Here is a 21,525-nt window from a genome sequence, read left to right on the forward strand (position 1 = left end):
ATATACTTTATTCTTTATATACACATACACCTTTTCAAAAATTCTGAAATATCTGTAATGCCCGCTATAGCAGTGAGTCCACGAAGTTTAACTGATTGATGTATTTCCGAAAGCTCTATGTCACCAGGTGTTACAATTATTAACCAGCCTGGGAACTTGGCTTCAAAATGAATCTATTACGATTGGAATCTATACGGTCTGTGTCCAAAGCACAGAAAGTCCTGGCCACCAGATGTCACCATTCTTCTATTTCCCTCCCTGGGCCTGAAGAGAGCTTGAGACATTTTCTTCCAAGGGACTGAGGGAAATATGTGCCTGGGAACATTCCTGGGACTTCACTAAAAGGTCTTCACTTATTAAGAGGATTTGTACTTTTAATTGCAGATTTCCTTGTGGTTCTTGAGTGTTAAACGGACAGTTTCTGATAGCTTAGGATCGAGTGGCTGATGGTTTGGTGTTCATCTGGTCAGGAAGTGTTAGAACCTTTTCCTCTAGCTTGAAGGTTAAAGGTAGGACTGACCTAATGTGCCCAGCCTAGAGCTAGCTCCTTGCCAGAGAGCCGACGGGTGTGTTCTACTATGGTCCTGGAGACAGGAGACCTTCCTAACCAGTATTAGCCTTGGGAGCTTACCTGCAAAACAAAGGAGTTGGACTAAATCATTTCTAAGATCCAAAATTATATGATCTTTAGTTTTTAAAAGCATGTGCTGTGGAGGATAGGCAACAGGGTGGGATCATCTAAGTCAAAGTAGAAGATGCCAGGAGGGACAGAGAGATGGGGTGGAGAAATCTTGCAGGGAAGGTTGAACATAAACCCTTATTCACAGGGTAAACGGATGTAGTAACTAGTTACAGGGCTTGGAACTTGCTAGGGGTTATGAACGTTGTCATTTCCATGGTTCCACCCCAAGGTAATCTACCTGGCAACCTTTCCTCCATTCCAGATACCACTTAAGGATAATGCTTACTGATGTAAATGCATAGCATTCTTTCTCCTGGGGTTTGGTTAAATTTAATTTGTCATGTCAGCCAACGTTCTTTGTGGTGCCTTCAGGGCATGGGATGTGTTTTCTTTCTTTTTGAATTTACCCAAGGTCTAACAATACAATGTTCTGCTAGCAAGCCTAGACTGTTCATAAAATCTAGGGGCGGGAGAGGGCAGAGAAAGAGGACCGGAATTCTATTTATTGAGTACTTACTATGTGCCAGGCATTGCTAAGTAGTACTTTATATATAGTTCATTTCATCCTCACAATAAGCTCGTGGAGCAGCATATATGCTCCTGTTAAAAAGAAGCTGAACTGAAATGCTTAAGTACCTTGCCAAGGTCATAAAAACCAAGACGCAGAAACTGGTACTGCTTCATATAATCCATTCTATGAAGGAGGAAACTGAGGCTCAGGGCGTTCACTAAGTTGCTCGCACCGGTAGCTGGTTGAGCCCACAGTTCGCCCCTCACGGGGCCTCACTGCTGGAAGGCCTCTGGTCCTTAGATGCCGGACTGCACCACTCTGGAGGATGCGTCGTCATATTAGCATTTGCACACTGTCCCTGACCTTGCTAGAATATTATTAATGGTCGCGATCAGATGGTTTTGCTCGGTCGTTTCTCCTGTTGGGCTGCGGAACTGAGAGGACTCGGAGAAGTCCTCTCCGACAAGGTTAAGAGTTTTCAGACGGCCCCTAAGAGGCTGGGGCGTTACGAATTGGCTGAGCGCTCCGCCGGCGAGGGCGGGGAATTTGCAGAACGTCCCTGGCCGGATCCCTACCTCCGAAAACCGCGAGGCTAGAAGGCTGGAGAAGTTGGAAAGGTCGGGTACTGGAGGGTTGGAAGAAATTGCGGACAGTCCCTGCCGTTGCCGATTGATCCCCCGGAGCAGCGCCTCTGCTGCGTCTCTACTGCTTGTGGACGCGCCTTGCGCGGCCCCGCCAGGGCTGGTAGTTTGTAGACCGTCCCTGCCGTGGCCCGCTTGGCGGCGGCCCTGCGGCTCCCGCGGCGGCGGCGGTGGCTGCCCCGGGCGCGATCCAGCCCAGGTAAACGCGGCGCAGGCGGCGGGCGCCACGACCCAGCGCCCCGCTGCGTCCTGGGCCCCGCGGGGATAGCGGCCAGCGGGTGCTACCAGCTGCTGCTGCTGCTGCTGCCTAGCAGGAAGGTAAGAGCCGCTGGGTCTACGCGGTCGCGTCGGAGCTCGCTCTCCCCGCGGGAAGATACACACTGAGTGGACAGCGGGAGGCACGGGGAGCTGGGCGCCGGCGGGAGAGTCCGCATCGGGGACGGCGGGGCTAGGGACTTTCGCCGGCAGTCCCTCAGCCGCCTGCGTGGGTGCCCGGCCCTGAAGTGCAACCTGGGAACGCGCCTTGAGGCGCCCACCTGCCCGGGGTAGCCCTTCTTGAGGGGAGACTGCAGACCCCCAGGGCCCGTTGGGAGGGGGCCTCTGGGTTTTCCAAGGGAGAGTCCAGAGAAAGCTCAGGCTGCGCGGGCTGGTGGCGAGCGGCCGGGGATAGCAGATGGGCGTTTGGACCGCGGAGGAGCTCGGTGGGGTCATGTTTCGGGCGTGGGCCGGGTTTGAGTTCCCGGGACCTAGGTGCTGAGGTCGGGCGCGGCACCGGCTAGTGGGAAGGAGCGAGGAAGGCTGGCCTGGGACCCTTGGGGAGGAGGGATGCGGCAAGCGACTGCTCCGGGCCTGGGGGCGGGGGCGGGGGCGGCCTTGGGCTCGCCTCCAGGCCACGGGGCTGGCGGGGTGGATCGCAATCCCGCCGGCGCGGTCAGCGGGGCTGCCCAGCTGGGGAGGCTGCGGGGAGCACAGAGCCCACACCCGCGCACACACTCCCCTAGAGCATGCTCAGTGCGGCGCTGGGAACTTCCTGCTGAGTCGCTAGCAGCCCCGGCCCCCTTCAGGCCAGCGCGGCTCGCAAAGTTGGGGGCAGCAGGACGCGGGAGCGGGGGTCTCTTCGTTCGCTTGTCGCTTTTCCGCGCCTCTCAGCCTGCCTCGCCTCTGCCAGGTTCCCGGCGCCGCTCTCGCCTTCAGCCCCCGAGGTTGGGCACAGGGGCGTGGATGTCATCCTGCATCCCACGACTGGATCCGAGGCTGGCTGGCCAGAGGCCTGGCAGTTGGGCTGGCTGCGAATGGACCCACTGGCAGTGCTCCCGCCGCGCGCTCAGACCCCGCGTGATGAGCAGGCTCAGTGGAAGGGGGTGTGTGAGCCCGGGGACGTTCTCACACGTACTCGCTGTCACACAGAAAGCCGTGGTTTGGTACACACCGGGCCTAAGAGGGAAGGGGTGGTGCTTGCATTGTCCAGCGGCATTTGGAGGGCGAACAGGGTGGGTGCCAGGCGCCTCGCAAGCTGCCAGAACAAGGCGAGGCGTATGATTTCTGAAGGTGCGGGAGTCTAGGTCTAGGGCCTGGCACTCCTGGCACTGACCGCCAGGCCCTGCCTAAGGCGGATGGACGTCCTGCCTGCACCGACCCTGGTGGCCCTGTTAGGGGTGGCTGGGCACTTCTGGAGGTGAGGAGTTGGAGAAGGGAAGGCTGAGGTTTGTGTGGGGTTGGAGTCGGATGGCAGCGCACCTCTAAGCACACCCGAATCAGTGTTAGAGACGGGATCTCATTCTAAAGAAAGGCTGTATTTCATTTCATTTTTAGGAGCTAGCAATTTGGTTGGTTTTTACTCCGTGAGAGTACAGTACTATGTGAGGCAGGCATACACGTCCTGAGTCCTTTTTATTTTTTAATTTTATTTTAAAATATATTTAACATTTTGCCATTTTACACATCCCGTGTCTTGACCCTTGTGACAAAATAGTTTTCCTGAAGGACTGCCACCTCAAATATGTCTTGATGAATCAGTTCCCTCCCTCTTCCCCTCCTGCTTTCCTACAAATTCTTTTTGTTGCTGTTATTCAGGGCTGCGAAGGGCACTCTCAAATTTGTCACTGTTAGGATTACAGCAAAGCATCCCTTTCTAAAGGCCTTGTTAGCCATCTCCATTTACCAACATAATGTCCATGAATCAACTTAAGGAGAGAGGCCCTGAAAAGTGAGGTGTCGGGGAGGGGAAGAGAGTGACCTTTTTGCCCCTTTTAGGGATCGGTAGACGAGGAGAAGTAAGCTGCTCCTCTTGTCACTTGAGATCTGGCAGAGCTGGGTACCTGGGCACAGAGTTTAGGCTGGCTCTTGATGGTTTGCTTTTCCTTATGTTTCCTCCTTTGTTCCAGCCTGCCTTCCCGGGTCTGAGACACTGGTGACTGGCATCACTTGGGGCAAGGAGTCTGCAGTCCCGGTTTGGGGCTTTGCAGCATTTGCGGTTACAGATACTGCTGGCAGTTGATTTTAAGGTGGGACTGCAATGGCAGGAGGGCTGGGGGCTTTGCCCAGCTCTTGCCAGTGGCATCTGTGCTTCAGCATTGCTGCAAAGCAGCTCACAGGCTGTTTGATCTCCTCAGCAGTGCGCATTTCAAGTGCTCGGTGTTTGGAAGTGCAGATAAAGTCCTCATTTATATATATATGCACATCCATGTACATTTTCGTAAGGAAGCATCTGCATATGTATGTGAATATGCGGTGTTCTTTGGTAGAAATCTTGGAGCTGGGAAGGACCTCAAGAGATCACTAGAATCCACATTTTCTCCCTTCCCATTCAGTTTTCTCAATTTAAAAATAGTCAACCAGCCTTCTGCCCAGCTGGCCTCCAAAAGTGTTGAAATGCCAGGGTCCGTCCTGTGAGCCTAGCTGAGGGAAGGCCCTTGGCTCTTCCTTTGAGAAGTGTGACTGCTCAAGATCCTTTCTGGATGTCACTCTGATGTTTGACACGTCTTTTCCTGGTGCTCTGCATGGCTCGTGATCTAAGTCACCACAGGGTAATCCCTGGATTGATTTTGACAGGGGACAGACAGTTACCCGTGTCCCCTGCAGAGGTGTCTAGAAAACTACAAAAAGCAGTTAACAGTGAGACTTGGGTTAGGAAGTTCATGTCCTTTTGCACTCTGTGTTCAGCCAGAGAGATCATTGCTGTGTCCCTTCCCAAGAGCAATGGACTCATCTTCTCCTGTCCTTGTGTGGTGTGGCCTCGTGGCTCCAGTAAGCAGTAAGTTGGCAATCTGTGTTGATGTTGTTATAGTATACCGGTTGGCTGTTGAGTTCATTCTGACTCATGGCGATCCCATGTGTGTCACAGTAGAACTATTTTCCATAGGGTTTTCAATCGCTGATTTTTTTGGAAAGTAGATCGCCAGGCATTTCTTCTGAGGTGCCTCTGGGTGGACTTGAACCCCCAACCTTTTGGTTAGCAGCCGAGTATGTTAACCATATTTATCATCTATATATTCCTGTTATTATTATAGTAGGTCTCAAGAAAGTGTGTGCTGTCGGGAGCTGTGCCCCTGGGCCGTGGAGAGTTTGCTCTCAATTGTGTTACCGTCTGGGGGAGGCTCCTGGTCTTAGGTGAACAGTTGACTGGTGGTTTTGACTGAAGGAAGGTATACGTGTTCCAGAACCCAGGTACTTACAAAAGAGAGGAAATAATTTTGTATTTTGGCATGAGGGAGTGCCACGTTGGTGACAGTTGAGAGGTTTGGGCGGGAAGTAAATAAGCAGCTGGGACTTGTCAGTGCAAGTTTTACCAAGCTGCCTTTAAAGTTAATAATTGCTTTGAACTATAGAGTCACTCTTAATAGCCAGAAGGTGGCTATGCTTTTAAATTGCCATTTGAAATTAAGTAAAGCTGTCCCCAATCCTGTCTTCATAAAGGTCCTAATCCAAGCCATGTCCCTGTAGATATTTTCATCCTTTGTCCCCATTAAGTGTCCCTGGGTGGTGTAAATGGTTAACCTGCTAAGCTGCTAACCTAAAGGTTGGAAATTTTGAGTCCACCCAGAGGCACCTTGGAAGAAAGGCCTGGGAACCTACTTCAGAAAGAACAGCCATTGATAGCCCTGTGGAGCACGTTTCTACTCTGACATGTATGGGGTCACCATGAGTTGACCCCATACAGCGACTGCTTGGGTCCCCATAAAAAAATTTAAGTGCAGCTGTGACTGAGATGCTGGCTGCAGGTGTACTCACTGAATATTTATCCAGCCCCAACTATGCCCCACGCACTGTGCTGGTGCTGGGGATATAAAGATGTCCTAAATTACATTCTCACTTTTGATTTATCTGACCTTCTCTTTCAGTGTGTTAATGCAAACTAATAGCTCTTGGAAAGCTGCCAGGGTGGGTCCCAGGAGCCTTAGTACTGTAACCATGTTCTCAGCTGGAAGAGCTGGGACCTGAGCTGTGTTTGCGCATTTTGAGGTATTTTATTTTATTTCAATGCCACAATTAAACATATCTCTCCCTGACTTCATCACATCTGGAGGGGTCCATGTATGCATGGGAGGGGTTGGAGGAATCATTTTATTTCTTCAGAATCCCACAGCTGTCTTGTCTGAAGAAGATAACTATCTGGAAAAAGAACAGGGGCCTTTCTCTTGGGACTCTGTGCCCTATGTCTGGCCTCAAAAATCTGGATAGGCAAGGGGTGTACACTGTCATGGCTGGGTTTGGTGGGAACAGTTCTCCTTGAGAAACTAGCACTGCCTCTTGGTCACCTCCTTTGCCACTGTGTTAACGGTCCTCCTGGACCTTGGTCTCTGATGAGTCAGATAACCTGGGATGGTTAAGGACCAGGACACCATCCTGGTGCCCGTGAACTCAGGAGTGAGGTGTGCCCCAAGTACTTCAGCACTAAGTACGGATGTTTGCAGTTGATTCACTTAAAAAAAAATCAGCACTTCATGGTTTTCTGTAGGATAATAACAGCCTCTCTTATTTGCATCCCTCTGATTTTTGCGGCTAGCCATTGTGGGAGTGTGTGTCACCCCACCCTCTCCTGTCATTCTGCACATAGGCTGCTCATAAGTCCCATCATGCTGCTAAAATGCTTTTTATAAATATCTCACACAGAAAAGTCTTCCACTACAGTAGTTTTGAGTCTCTTCCACATCTCGGTCCACCCATGGGAGTGTGATGTGTTTGTGATCATCAAAAAGATTGTATGTTTTGGTAGAGAAATGTTAAGAACAGCTTGGCAGGAAAGTAGGGATGATAGTGATGGGGGAAAAAAACTATCTTCTGTAATTCACATTATTCCAGATGCTTTTTATATGTTATTTTATTTAATCCTCAGTGCAACGCTGAGGTAGGTACCGTTGTTATTCCCAGTTTAGAGATAGGGAAACTGAGGCATTGTGAGGTTGCGAAGCCTAGCCAAGGTCACACACAGCTAGCAAGCAGCAGAGCAAGGGTTGAACCCAGGTGGTCTGGGTCCAGGGCCCATGTTAACTGGGCTGTGCTTAGTTGTTAAGGCCAGAAGAGCTTGCCCTGTCCTAGCCAGCACCTTTGCACAAGGCAGAGAGGAGTCTTGGGCACTCAAGGGTTAGAAGAGACTTCAGAGAGATCCTTACGGATTCCTTCTCTTTCTAGCCGAGGTCACTGAGGTGCAGAGAGGTAGAAGGACTTGCTCGGTCTCACGACCAGACAGTGGCAAAACTGATCCTTGTTCCCTTGATTACTTGGAGCCGCTTTGCTTATAGAGATGACCCAGGAAGAGAATGTGATGGTCACTGGAGTCTCTCCATTGCCACTCCTAGAAACCCCTGTGTGCCCACACCCAGCTTCATCTTGGAATCTGAGGGAGAGCAGGTTAGTGTGTGCAAGTCCCCTCCATCCCTGACGGGGAGGGTCTAACCGACTTAGGTGCCTTTGAAGAGGTGTTCCCCTTCCTCATGTTACCTTTTAAGTTTGACATCTTGAGAATACAGTTTGGGGACAGTTTATGTTTCACTGTTTGTAAATTGTTTGTTGTCCTAGGGCTCCTGGTCCCTCGCAGCCTTGATTTACACTCATTGGGAGCATGGGGTGGATGAGGGGTGACCCGGCAGAGGCATCAGGGATATTCCTGAACAGTTCCAATAAAGGTTGCCCATGAGAGCATTGCCACAGTGTCTGCGGGATCCTAGAACGAGAGCAGAGGCCTTGCAAAATATTCCTCTGACCATTGGGATCACCTGTACTTCATGGAATTTTTTCCCATTGAGTGTAACAGTGAACCCATTTCCTTACATTTTATTCTCTTTAGAGGGCCAGTGTTGCACCACGCACTGTCTGTGTTCTTGCCTGGTTCTATTTCTGAATGTGTCTGATTCATAAATAGTCCCTCGCTGCTCAAGGAGTTTCAGGTCTAGGCCTCCTCAGGACCCACACAGAAGAGTTAAGTTCAGCTATAAAGCAGTATACAAATGAAGAACACATTAATTCAGCCCCTATGACCATTTTGGGCCTCGCTTCTTATGTTGAAAAATAAGAGTACTGAAAGAGCTCCAAGGTTCTCTTCAGTCCTAATGTTGTATAATTCTGTCCATATGACAAAGGAGATGAGATAAAGAAATTAAATGAAATTTCCTTATTGAATAATAATAATTTAAAAAAAGGGAGGGTGGAGGAAACTCACATTGTTTTTCTCCTTGCTGGTAGACTACCTTTAGTAGATAGTTGAACAGCTTATCTAAGAAGAAAAAAACAGTTACTGTTGAGTTGATTCTGACTTACGGCAACCCATATGTGTCAGATTAGAACTGTGCTCCATAAGGCTTTCAGTGACAGATTTTTCATAAGTAGATTTCCAGGCCTTTCTTCTGAGGCACCTTTGGGTAGACTCAGACCTCCAACCTTTTGGTTAGAAGCTGAGTGCATTAACCATTTGTACCACGCAGGGACTCTGTACCTTAGAAGAACCAATACTTTATTATTATCACTATCTTTTGGAATGTTTTCCCTTATAAAAATAAAAAGCCTTGCATGTTACTTCTCAGCTTAGAAATAACCTACTTTTCTTGTTGTCATATGCCGTTGAGTCGATTCTGACTCATAGCAACCCTATATGACAAAGTAGAACTGCCCCATAGGGTTTCCTAAGCTGTAATCTTTACAGGAGCAAGTTGTCAGGTTTTTCTCCCACAGAGAGACTGATGGGTTCAAACTGCTGACCATTTGGTTAGCATCCAAGTGCTTAACCATTACGCCACCAGGGCTCCCCCTGCTTTCCTTAGTGAAGCTGTTTTTTCTCCTGGAAAATTGAGATTCAGAGTAGAAGATGAGTAGGCTTGTGGAATTTTGTGGTTATGTGGCACCGTGGCCTGGGAAAAGTGGCTAGGTGTTTACACTGCCACGCAGCCAGGCCAAATTCTGTTTACGTGCTCTCTTCTTGGTCTACCGTAAACAACTACTCTCAAAGAACAAGGAAGTTTGATATCAGTCTCCTTGTAGCTGCTTTTAAAAAAACTGTTATTTTCAACATCTGTTTTTTATTTTCTAGTGTTCGTGCCAGTGAGTTTTCTAAATGACCAATTCCTTCTTTGATGCATCTTTAGAGAAGCACTGTCTAATCCTCCTGCTAAATAACAATCTTTCTGTTTTCCTCTGGCAACTTTCTTAGTATTTCTGTTGGGTATCCTTCCCTCTCCCACTCTCCTGTAATTTTTTAGAGCAATCAAAGTTTAGAAGCAGCACCCAGTGGGGCTTTGAGGGGGAAAGCAGAACTTCCGCACCCCCTCCACCCCCCAGTAATGTTCATCATAGGAGGTTTTCCCAGTCTTACTTAAGATGTTTGCAGACACAGCTTCAAGCTCCTCTTTCTATCTGGATAGCTTTTCCTTCTTAATCAAATTCTGGTTTCCAGTGTCTAAGAGTGGTACATTTTCATCCCCTCTCCTTATTTAATTTATTTTTATTGTGGTAAAAAGATGTATATATAAATTTACCAGTTCAATAATTTTTACATGTACAATTCAGTGCCCTTATTTGATTTTTAACTATTATGCTTGCCAGATTTAAAGGCAGAATTGTCAGGTGGGTAATCTTTTACTGTAGTTATCTAGTGCTTACAACTACAATTCTCTCAGGTAAATGTTATCACCTTCCTACTATAGGTGTACCATTCTTTATTTGCAATTGTAACATCCAGTGGGCTCCAGAAATGGAGTGTTGTTTTCCAAGGTTTGTTCCAAAAAAACATACCTGGTCCCAGGGTTTCCCTTAAAGGAATATAGAGCTCCACCAGGCACGGACTGGAAACTCTATTCCAGTTGCCTCCACAGCACCTGGCACATTGGAGTCACTCGGTTTCTGCTAAATGATGAGCTGGGCCGTGTGGCACCGTGGGCAGGTGAGGTCTCTCTACAGTTGGGTGTTTATCTTTATGCAGGTCAGTTAAGTGCTCCGTGTTGCCAGTTCCTTGTCTGTAAAATGAGGCATCCCATAGCTTCTCTTACTTGTGGGATTCTACTGTAGTGCCATTTTAGCTGGGCTCAGTACACTCACCTACTGTAGCTTTTAAAATTTGTGCTTAAGAATATTCTTAGGAGGGGTCCTAATTTTGAGGTCTTATTTTATTGTGCTTTTTTAGATTTCTGTTTTTAAAAGCAATCAGTGGGCTATTTGTAGACCATTTTTTCTATCACAGTGAGTGTAATTCATGGGCTTATGAAGGGCAACAAATTGAGACACTGTGTGTGTGTGTGTGTGTGTGTGTGAGAGAGAGAGAGAGAGCAAGAGTGAGAAAACGTGTGCGAGAGAGAATATGTATGTGCATGTGAGAGTGTGTGGAGAGAGAAAACGTGTATGTGGGTGTGTGAGAGAGAAAATGTGTGTGTGCATGTGTGTGAGAGAGAAAAACACTTGTGTAAGAGAGGAAAATGTGTGTGTGTGTGAGAACATGTAGAAAGAAAACGTGTGTGTGAGAGAGAACGTGTGGAGATAGAAAATGTGTGTGTGCGTGTGAGAGAGAGAAAACGCATGTGTGTGTGTGAGAGAGAATGTGTGGAGAGAAGATGTGTGTGTGCGTGTGAGAGAAATGTGTCTGTGCATGTGTATGAGAGAACTCATGTAAGAGAGGAAAACTGCATGTGAGAATGTAGAGAGAGAATGTGTGGAGAGAAAACGTGTGTGAGAGAAACACGTGTGTGTAAGAGAGAAAATGTGTGTGCATGTGAGAGAACATGTGGAGAGAAAATGTGTGTGCGTGTGACAGAATTGTGTGTGTGAGAGAAAATGCGTGTGTGCGTGTGTGAGAGAAAAACACATGTAAGAGAGGAAAATGTGTGTGTGTGTGAGAATGTGCAGAGACAGAGAAAACGTGTGTGTGTGTGTGATAACGTGTAGAGAGAGAACGTGTGTGTGAGACAGAATGTCTGGAGAGAAAACGTGTTTGCGTGTGAGAAAGTGTATGTGTGAGAGAAAAACGTGTAAGAGAAAATGTGTGTGTGTATGAGAACGTGTAGAGAGAGACTGTGTGCACGTGTGAGAACCATGTAGAGAGAGATGTGTGTGTGCGTGTGACAACGAGTAGAGAAAACGTGTGTGCATGTGAGAGAGAACATCTGGAGAAAGAAAACGTGTGTGTCCATGTGAGAGAGAAAATGTGTGTGTGAGAAAACCTGTGTGTGCATGTGTGAGAGAAAATGTATGTATGAGGGAGAAAAACACGTGTGTGTAAGAGAGAAAGTGTGTGTGCATGAGAGCATGTGGAGAGAAAACGTGTGTGCGTGTGACAGAGAAAATGTGCATGTGTGTGAGAGAGAACGCGTGTGTGCATGTGTGTGAGAGAGAGAGAAAACGTGTGTGTGTGTGTGTGTGTGTGTCCACACACCACTGTGGCTTTTTACCTTATTGTCATGCCATCTGTAAAAAAAGATTGAGAGTGATCACAGCTGGAACTGCAGGTTTGGAGTAACCCTCAGTAAGTGAAGTCTCCAGAAAGCTTCTGCTGAAGGATTGGTTAATAGGGCTTTTCACGTAATACATGCCTGTTGGAGCTCTAGCTAGGGGATCGTTGGAGATATTATGGATAATGATTTTATTGTACTTTCCTATAAAGTGCAATGAGTGTTTTTCGTTGATAATGAGTTGCTTTTCTAGGATACTGCCTTTTCTCTAATTGCCCCTGTGATGAGATTCGGATCCTACTTTCCATTTTTGGTGCCATGCCTGGTGTCTCAGTCATCTAGTGCTTCTCCAACAGAAATACCACAAGTGGATGGATTTAGCAAAGAGAAGTTTATTCTCTCACAGTCCAGTAGGGTGCAAGTCCAAATTCAGGGCTTCAGCTCCAGGGGAACGCTTTCTTCGTCGGCTCTGGAGGAAGGTCCATGACATCAGTCTTCCTTAGACTAGGAGCTTCTCTGCGCAGCAACCCAGGTCCAAAGGATGCGCTCTGCTCCCGGTGCTCCTTTCTTGGTGGTATGAGGTCCCCATGTGTCTCTGCTCGCTTCTCTCTTTTATATCTCAAAAGAGATTGCATTAAGGCACTATCTAATCTTGTCAACCTTGTCAGTATAACCTCATCACAGTGATAGAGTTTACAATACATAAGGAGATCACATATAATCTTATCATAGTGATAGAGTTTACAACACATAAGGAAATCACATCAGATTACACAATCATACAACACTGGGAATCATGGCCTAGCCAAGTTGCTACACACATTTTTTGGGGGACACAACTCAATCCATGACACCTGGTTAATGTCTCCAAGTTCCACAGTTTCTTCCTCCCAGTCTAGTGACTTCAAGAGTGAATTTTCTATTTTCTCATTGTCCACCTTTAGCATAAATATTACAAGATTCTGTTATTCTTCTGTAAGTTTCCTATTACTGCTGTAACAAATTACCACAAACATAGTGACTTAAAACAACATACATTTATTCTCTTTATAGATCTATAGATCAGAGGTCCAGCATGGGTCTCACCAGCTAAGATCAAGATGTTGGCAGGCCTGCATCCCTTTCTGGAGACTCTAGGGGAGGATCCATTTTCTTGCCCTTTTCAGCTGCTAGAGGCCACCCACATTCCTTGGCTCTTGGCCCATGTTATGGGTTGAATTGTATCCCACATTATGTTGAGGTCCTAATCCCCGGTACCTGTGAATGTGACTGTATTTGGAAATAAGGTCTTTGCAGATACAATTAGTTAACACGAAGTCATACTGGAGTAGGATGGGCCCTAATCCAATATGACTGGTGTCCTTATAAGAGGAAGAGAAGAGACACAGAGGGAAGGTGGTCATATGAACAGGGAGGCGAGATTGGAGTTAGTCAGGAACAAAGGAATACCTGGGGCTACCAGAAACTGGAAGAGATAAGGAAGAATCTTCCCCTAGAGCCTTCAAAGAGAGCATGACTCTGCCTGAATTTGGACTTATAGCCTCCAGAACTGTGAGAGAAGAAGTTTCTGTTTTAAGTCACCTCCTTTCCAGTAATTTGTTATGGCAGCCATAGGAAACTAATACAGTCCCTTCCTCCGTCTTCAGAGTCAGCAACATTGAGCTGAGTCCTTGGCCCATTGCCAACAACCTGGTTCTTTGACCACAGCTGGGAAAGACCTCTACTTTAAGGAGCCATGTGATTAGACTGGCCCCACCTGGATAATCAGGATACTGCCCCATCTCAAGGTCCTTAATCACCCATGCCATGTAAGGTAACATATTCACAGGTTCTGGGAATTAGGATAAGGGCATATGGGGAGGTCATTATTCTGCCTACCACAGTCCTCAAAACTCTTTGTAAGGAAATAGTTCGTTATTCTTTCTGTGAAGGAACGTTTCCTTTATGTAAAGTAACTTTACTATTACAGGAAATTGGCTTATTTCCTTGTTCCTGTCCTTTATGGATATATCCAAACTAATTACTTGCAAAGCACATTACTATCTGAAGTTTTGAGTTCTGCCACAGCTAGACATTGAGCTAGGTACTTGTCTGGCTTATCTAATTGTCAGCAGTCCTACTCTTATGATGAGGAAACGGAGGCACAAAGATGGTAGGAAACTTGCCCAGGGTCACAGAGCCAGAAGTGGTGGAGCTAAGATGCAAAACTCTGTCTCTTCGATTTTAAAGCCTGCATTCTTTTCACTATGCCTTTCTGCCTTAGAAGTGATAATGGAAAAACAGAATGAGAAATGGTAGAGGGAAAATGTAAAAGAATGTAAAATGTTTCACTTTTGCCAAACCAAAAAACTAAACCCATTGCCATGGAGTGGATTCTGACTCACAGTAACCCAATAGGACAGAGTAGAAACGCCCGATAGGATTTCCAAGGCTGTAATCTTTACGGAAGCTGACTGCCACATCTTTCTCCCTCGGGGCACCTGGTGGGTTCGAACCACCAACCTTCTGGTTAGCAGCTGAGCACTTAACCATTGCACCACCAGGACTCCTTGCTTCTGCCAAATGATGATACATGCTTGTGATAGATTAATTGTACTAATGACCTTGATAATGGCCTCTCCATATCTGCACCCTTTCCCCAGAAACTTTGTATTCACCACTCCCCTCATCAGTGGGATTCGTCTTGTGACTTGCTTTGGTCAGTGGGATGTTAGCAAGTGTGTAAGCAGTGTTTAAAAAGCACCTTCCTGTTTCAAATTGCATCTTACACGATTAGGCTTGCTATCTCAGATCCCTGCCACTGCCATGGGGACATGCCTGGGCTAGCCTAATGGAGAAGTCTGAGAGACGTGAGGAGGTGAGCCAGGTTGTGGCACCTGAGGCTGTCCTAGATCAGCCAGCTCCCAGCTGACTTACCAGCTGCTCCCATTCTCCTGAGCATGTCTGGCCACGGTCAGCTAAGCCTGGCCTAGATCCCCAGAGCCACCCAGCTGACCTGTAGAGTTGTGGAAATAAGAAATGATTTTAAGCCACTGAGTTTTGGGGAAGTTTGTTACACAGCATGGCTAACTGATACACAGCTCATATTAGATGTTTGAATAGCATAAGAAATATTTTTAGTGCCCTTTTAAAGAGCAACATTTTGGACTACTTAACTAATTAATATTTTAAGATTATACTTTAGGCTTTTCTAGTGTAAAAATATGACAAAGTTTAGTAAAGGAAAAGAAAGGTTTAACTCGGCGTATATTCAAAGAGGCAAAAGTGGGGAACGGATGAGCACGCTGCCAGAGCTAATGTCTGTCTGAGTCCAAGGAGTGTTACAGAATAAGCAATTGTGGGAAAACAGATAAGCATGCTGCCAGAGCCATGTCTGCCTGAGTCCAGAATGATCAGTATATATTAACTTTACAAATGGGCAAAACCATTGAAAGCTTCACTTTTTCACAGATTGGCTAAAAACTGTTAAGTCACCATGATTCTACATTTTTCATTGTCTTTCTTAATAATCATTGATACAGGTTTCAGTAATGACAGGAGAGTCTTCATTGGTCCAACAAGTGTTATTATTCACTAAATGCTAATAGAAAAAGGTAAGAGTGGAAATTATGTGGGTCTTTTGTGCTCTGTTTAAGATTCGTTAATGTGAAAGGTTCCGTAAAAGATGTTTTCCAAGATTGTTCTAACTGTTGTCTTTATACCTCAGGGCCCAGTTGATGTGTCCTTGTGAGTCTCTGTGAGTCCTTATGAGTCCAGCTCCAGCTGGGCCACGTTCTGGGACAAAGAACTGTCCAATATGATCTCCTAAATCAAGGGATAAGAACTTGCCCTTTAGTCCTGCTTTTTGGTACATTAAGTTTCTTTAAAGATAAATTTTTTTTCTTCTAAATTTTATTTATTTTGTTGTTGTTGTTGAGAATAAATGCAGCAAAACATCCACCAATTCAACAGTTTCTACATGTACATCGATTATATTCTTCAAGTTGTGCAGCCATTCTCACCCTCCTTTTCTGAGTTGTTCCTCCCTCATTAACATAAACTCATTGCCCTCTGAGTTTCTTGTCTAATCTTTCCAGTTGCTATTGTCATTATTATTTTTTTTACTGTACTTTAGATGAAGGTTTACAAGCAAATTAGTTTCTCATTAAGCAATTAATATACATACAGTTTTGTGATATTGGTTGCCAACCCCAGGACATGTCAACACTCTCTCCTTTTTGACCTTGAGTTCCCCATTACCAGTTTTCCTGTCCCCTCATGCCTTCTCGTCCTTGCCCGTGAGCTAGTGTGCCCGTTTAGTTTTGTTTTGTTTCGTGAGCCTGTCTAATTTTTGGGTGAAGTGTGAACCTCAGGAGTGACTTCGGTACTGAGTCAAAGGGGTGTCTGGGGGCCATACTCTTGGGATTTCTCCGATCTCTGTCAGATTAGTGAGTCTGGTCTTTTTTGTGAGTTAGAATTTTGTTCTACATTTATCTCCAGCTGTGTCCGGGGCTGACTATTGTGATCCCTGTCAGAGCAGTTGGTGGTGGTATCTGGATGCCATCTAGTTGTGCTGGACTTAGTCTGGTGGAGGCTGTGGTAGTTGTGGTCATTAGTCCTTTGGACTAATCTTTCCCTTGTGTCTTTGGTTTTCTTCATTCTCCCTTATTCCAGATGGGGTGGGATCTGTGGAGTATCTTAGACAGCTCCCACAAGCTTTTAACATCCCAGACACTAATCAGCAAAGTAGGATGTAGAACATTTTCTTTATTAACTGTGTTATACCAATTGAGCTAGATATTCCCTGAGATTATGGTCCCCAGCCCTCAGCCCAGTAATTCGGTCCCTCAGAGAGTTTGGATGTGTCTCTGAAGCTTCCATGACCTTGCCTTGGTCAAATTGTGCTGACTTCCCCAGCATTATGTACTGTCTTATCCTCCAACAAAGTTACCACTTATCTATTATCTATTTAGTGTTTTCCCCTCCCTTCATAACCATCAAAGATTATTTCTTTCTGTGTGTAAACCTTTTCATGAGTTTTTATAATAGTGGTCTCATACAATGTTTTACCTTTTGTGATTGACTTGTTTCACTCAGCATAATGCCCTCCAGATTCATCCATGTTGTGAGATGTTTTGTGATTTATCATTGTTCTTTATCATTGTGTAGTAATCCATTTTGTGTATGTACCATAGTTTGTTTAACCATTTATCTGTTGTTTCTGTCTTTTTGCTTTTGTGAATAATGCTGCAGTGAACATGGGTATGCATATGTCTATTCATGTGATGGCTCTTCTCTAGGATATATTCCAAGCAGTGGGATAGCTGGATTTTATGGTATTTCTATTTCTAGCTTTTGAAGGAAGCACCATATTGTTTTCCAAAATGGTTGTACCATTTTGCATTCCTACCAGCAGTGTATAAGAGTTCCAGTCTCCCCCTCCCTGCAGCCTCTCCAACATTTGCTATTTTCTGTTTTTGTTTTTTTTTTGATTTCTGCCAGTAATGTTGAGATGAGATGGTATCTCATTGTAGTTTTGATTTGCGTTTCTCTATGGCTAGTGCAGTCCTGGAAGTGCTCATTTGTCTATGCCAGGAAATTTGGAAGACAGCTACCTGGCCAACCAACTGGAAGAGATCCATATTTATGCCTATTTTAAAGAAAGGTGATCCAGCCAAATGCAGAAATTATAAACAATATCATTAATATCACACAAGTTAAATTTTGCTGAAGATGATTCAAAAGCAGCTGCAGCAGTGCATTGGCTGGAAACTGCCAGAACTTCAAGCCGGATTCAGAAGAGGACATAGAACCAGTGATATCATTGCTGATGGCAGATGAATCCTGGCTGAAAGCAGAGAATACCAGAAAGATATTTACCTGTGTTTTATTGACTACTCAAAGGCATTCAACTGTGTGGATCATAATAAATTATAGTTAACATTGCGAAGAATGGGAATTCCAGAACACTTAATTGTGCTCATGAGGAAACTGTACATAGATGAAGAGGCAGTCGTTTGAACAGAGCAAGGGGATACTGCGTGGTGTAAAGGCAAGAAAGGTGTGCGTCAGGGTTGTATCCTTTTAGCATACTTATTCAATCTGTATGCTGAGCAAATAATGCGAGAATCTGGACTATATGAAGAAGAACATAGCATCACAATTGGAGAAAGACTCATTAACAGCCCGTGTTATGCAGATGACACAACCTTGCTTGCTGAAAGTGAAGAGGACTTAAAGCACTTACCGATGAAGATCAAAGACCACAACCTTAACAAAAAGAAAACAGAAATCCTCACAACTGGACTAATAAGCAACATCAGGATGAATAGAGAAAATACTGAAGTTGTCAAGGATTTCATTTTCCTTGGAACACCCATGGAAGCATCAGTCAGGAAATCAAACAACACATTGCATTGGGCAAATCTATTGCAGAAGACCTCTTTACGGTGTCTAAAGCAAAGATGTCACCTTGAAGACTAAGGTGTACCTGACCCAAGCCATGGTGTTTTCAGTTGCCTCATATGCATGTGAAAGCTGGACAATGAATAAGGAAGACTGAAAAAAAATTGACGCCTTTGAATTATGGTGGTGGCAAAGAATATTGAATATGTCATGAGCTGCCAAAAGAACGAACAAATCTGTCTTGGAAGAAATACAGCCAGAATGCTCTTAGAAGCAAGTGTGGCGAGACTACATCTCACGTTCTTTGGACATGTTATCAGGAGGGATCAGTCCCTGGAGAAGGACATCATGCTTGGTAAAGGAGTAGGTCAGTGAAAAAGAGGAAGACCCTCCATGAGACGGATTGACACAGTGGCTGCAAAAATGGGCTCAAGCATAACGATTGTGAGGATGGTGCAGGACTGGGCACTGTTTTCCTCTGTTGTACATAGGTCCTCTGCACATAGGGATCGCTATGAGTCGGAATCGACTCGATGGCACCTAACAACAACAACAACAACAATGGCTTGTGATCACAAGCATTTCCTCATGTGCCTGAATGTCTTCTTTGGTGAAGTGTCTGTTCATATCGTTTGCCCATTTTTTAGTTGGATTATTTGTCTTTTTGTTGTAGAGGGGTTGGATTTTCCTGTAGATCTTAGAGATTAGACCTTTGTTGGATTTGTCATAGCCAAATTTTTTTTCCCAGTCTGTAGGTTCTCTTTTTACTCTTTTGGGGAAGTCTTTTGATGAGCATGAGTGTTTAATTTTTAGAAGATCCCAGTTATCTATCTTACCTTCTGGTGTTTGTATGTTGTTATTTATGGTTTGAATGCTGTTTATACTGTGTATTAGGGCCTCTAGTGTTAACTCTATTTTTTCTTCTATGATCTTTATTTATAGTTTTTGTTTTATATTTAGGTCTTTGATCCATTTTGAACTAGTTTTTGTGTGTGGTATGAAGTATGGGTCCTGTTTCATTTTTTTACAGATGGACATCCAGTTTTACCAGTACCATTTGTTAAAAACGCTGTCTTTTCCCCATTTGATGGGCTTTGGGCCTTTGTCGAATATCAGGTGACTGTAGGTGGATGGATTTACATTTGGGTTCTTGATTCTGTTCCATTGGTCAGTGTGTCTGTTGTTGTACCAGTAACAGGCTGTTTCAGCTACCACAGCTGTAGGGTAGGTTCTGAGGTCAGGTAGTGTGAGTGCTCCTATTCTTTTTCTTCTCTAATGCTTTACTTTTCTGGGGCCTCTTTCCTTTCCATATAAAGTTAATGATTAGTTTTTCCCTCTCGTTAAAGACTGCTGTTGGTATTTGGACTGGGATTGCATTGTATTTGTAGATTGCTTTGGATAGAATTGGCATTTTCACAATGTTGGAGTCTACCTATCCATGAGCATGGCATGTTTTTCCATTTATGTAGGTCTCATTTGGTTTCTTGCAGTGGTGCTTTGTAGTTTGTACAGTTCTTTTATATCCCTGGTTAGATTTATTCCTAAGTATTTTATTTTTTTAGGGGCTGTTATAAATGATATTGCTTTCCTGATTTCCTTTTCCTTGTTCTCTTTGTTGGTGTACAGGAATCCAGCTGAGTTTTGTGTGTTCATCTTGTATCCTTCTACTCTGTTGACTCTTTCTATTAGTTCCAGTAGTTTTCTCGTGGAGTCTTTTCCATTTTCCATATATAGTATCATATCATGTGCAAATAGAGACAGTTTTACTTCTTTATTACCAATCGGATGTCCTTTATTTCTTTTTGTTGCCTTATTGCTGTAGCTAGGACTTCCAGCACAGTGTTAAATAGGCATGGTGATAAAGGACATCCTTGTCTTGTTCCTGTTCAGCTTCTCTCCATTTAGAATGATGTTGGCTGTTGGTTTTGCATAGACGCCCTTTATTATGTTGAGGAATTTCCCTTCCTTACCTATTTTATTGAGAGCCCTTATCAGGAATGGGTGTTGGACTTTGTCAAATGCCTTTTCTGCATTGATTGAAGTGATCATATGATTCTTTTCCTTTATTTTATTTATGTGGTGGATTACATTGATTGATTTTCTAATGTTGAGTCATCCTTGCATATCCGGAATGAATCTCACTTGGTTGTGGTATATATATATATTTTTTAATATGATGCTGAATTCTTTTGGCTAGAATTTTGTTGAGAATTTTAAATCTCTATTCATAAGAGATATTGGTCTGTAATTTTCCTTTTTTTGTGATGTCTTTGCCTGGTTTTAACATCAGGGTTATGCTGGCTTCATAGAATGAATTCAGAAGTATTCCTTCCTTTTCTGTGTTCTGAAATTGTTTGAGTAGTACTAGTGCAAGCTGTTCTCTGAATGTTTGGTGGAATTCTCCAGTGAAGCCATCTGGGCCAGGGCTTTTTTTTGTTGGGAGTTTTTTTTTTTATTACCTTTTCAGTCTTTTCTCTTGTTAGGGGTCTCTTCAGATTTTTGATGTCAGTTTGTGTTAGTTTAGGTAGGTAGCGTGCTTTCTAGAAATATGTCCATTTCCTCTAGGTTTTCAAATTTCTTGGAGTATAGTTTTTCATAATATTCTGTTATAATCCTTTTTAGTTCAGTTGGGTCTGTTGTAATGTCACCTATTTCATTTCTTGTTTGGGTTATTCGTGTCCTCTCCTGTTTTTCTTTCATCAGTCTGGCCAGTGGTTTGTCAATTTTGTTGATCCTTTCAAAGAACCAACTTTTGATTTTGTTGATTCTTTCTGTTGTTTTTCTATTCTCTATTTCATTTATTTCTGCTCTGATATTTATTATTTCCTTTCTTCTGGTGGCTGTGGGCTTCTTTTGCTATCTTCTTTCTATTTGTTTGAGTTGTATAGCTAATGGTTTGACTTTATCCCTTTTTTCTTTTTTGATGTATACATCTATTGCAATAAATTGACCTCTGAGCACTGCCTTTGCTGTATCTCGGTGGTTTTAGTATGATGTGTTTTCATTCTCATTTAATTCTAGGAATTTTTTGATTCCGTCTTAGATTTATTCTATTACCCAGTGGTTTTTAAGCAGGGTGTTATTCAGTTTCCATGTATTTGATTTTTTTCCTACTCTTCTGTTACAGATTTCTACTTTCATGGCATTGTGATCAGAGAAGATGCTTTGTATTATGTCAGTGTTTTGGATTTTGTTGAGGGTTGCTTTGTGGCCTAAGATGTTGTGTATCCTGGAGAATGTTCCATGTTTGTTGGAAAGAATGTATACTTTGCTGCTTTTGGGTGGAGTGTTCTTTATATGTCTGTGAGGTCAAGTTGGTTGATTGTGACCTTTACATCTTCTGTATCTTTGCTGAGTTTCTTTCGAGTTGTTCTGTCCTTTACCAAGAGTGGTGTGTTGAAGTCCTACTGTCATTGATTGAATTGTGTCCCCCCAAAA

The 21,525-nt window shown here is 44.3% G+C and overlaps 1 protein-coding gene across 3 annotated transcripts in view; it reads left to right on the forward strand.

Annotated features, from left to right (window-relative positions):
- Positions 1–1,791: 1,791 nt before the first annotated feature.
- The window catches only part of MGAT5 (alpha-1,6-mannosylglycoprotein 6-beta-N-acetylglucosaminyltransferase), a 450,048-nt gene continuing 430,314 nt past the window's right edge, over positions 1,792–21,525 (forward strand). For all 3 annotated transcript variants that reach the window (XM_023730183.1, XM_023730185.1, XM_023730187.1), the window contains exon 1: positions 1,792–2,152. The gene's annotated coding sequence lies outside the window, so the exon portion shown is untranslated. The remainder of the gene's footprint in view (positions 2,153–21,525) is intronic.

This window comes from Trichechus manatus, unplaced genomic scaffold (genome assembly GCF_000243295.1).
Source record: "Trichechus manatus latirostris isolate Lorelei unplaced genomic scaffold, TriManLat1.0 scaffold00033, whole genome shotgun sequence".
NCBI lineage: Eukaryota > Metazoa > Chordata > Mammalia > Sirenia > Trichechidae > Trichechus > Trichechus manatus.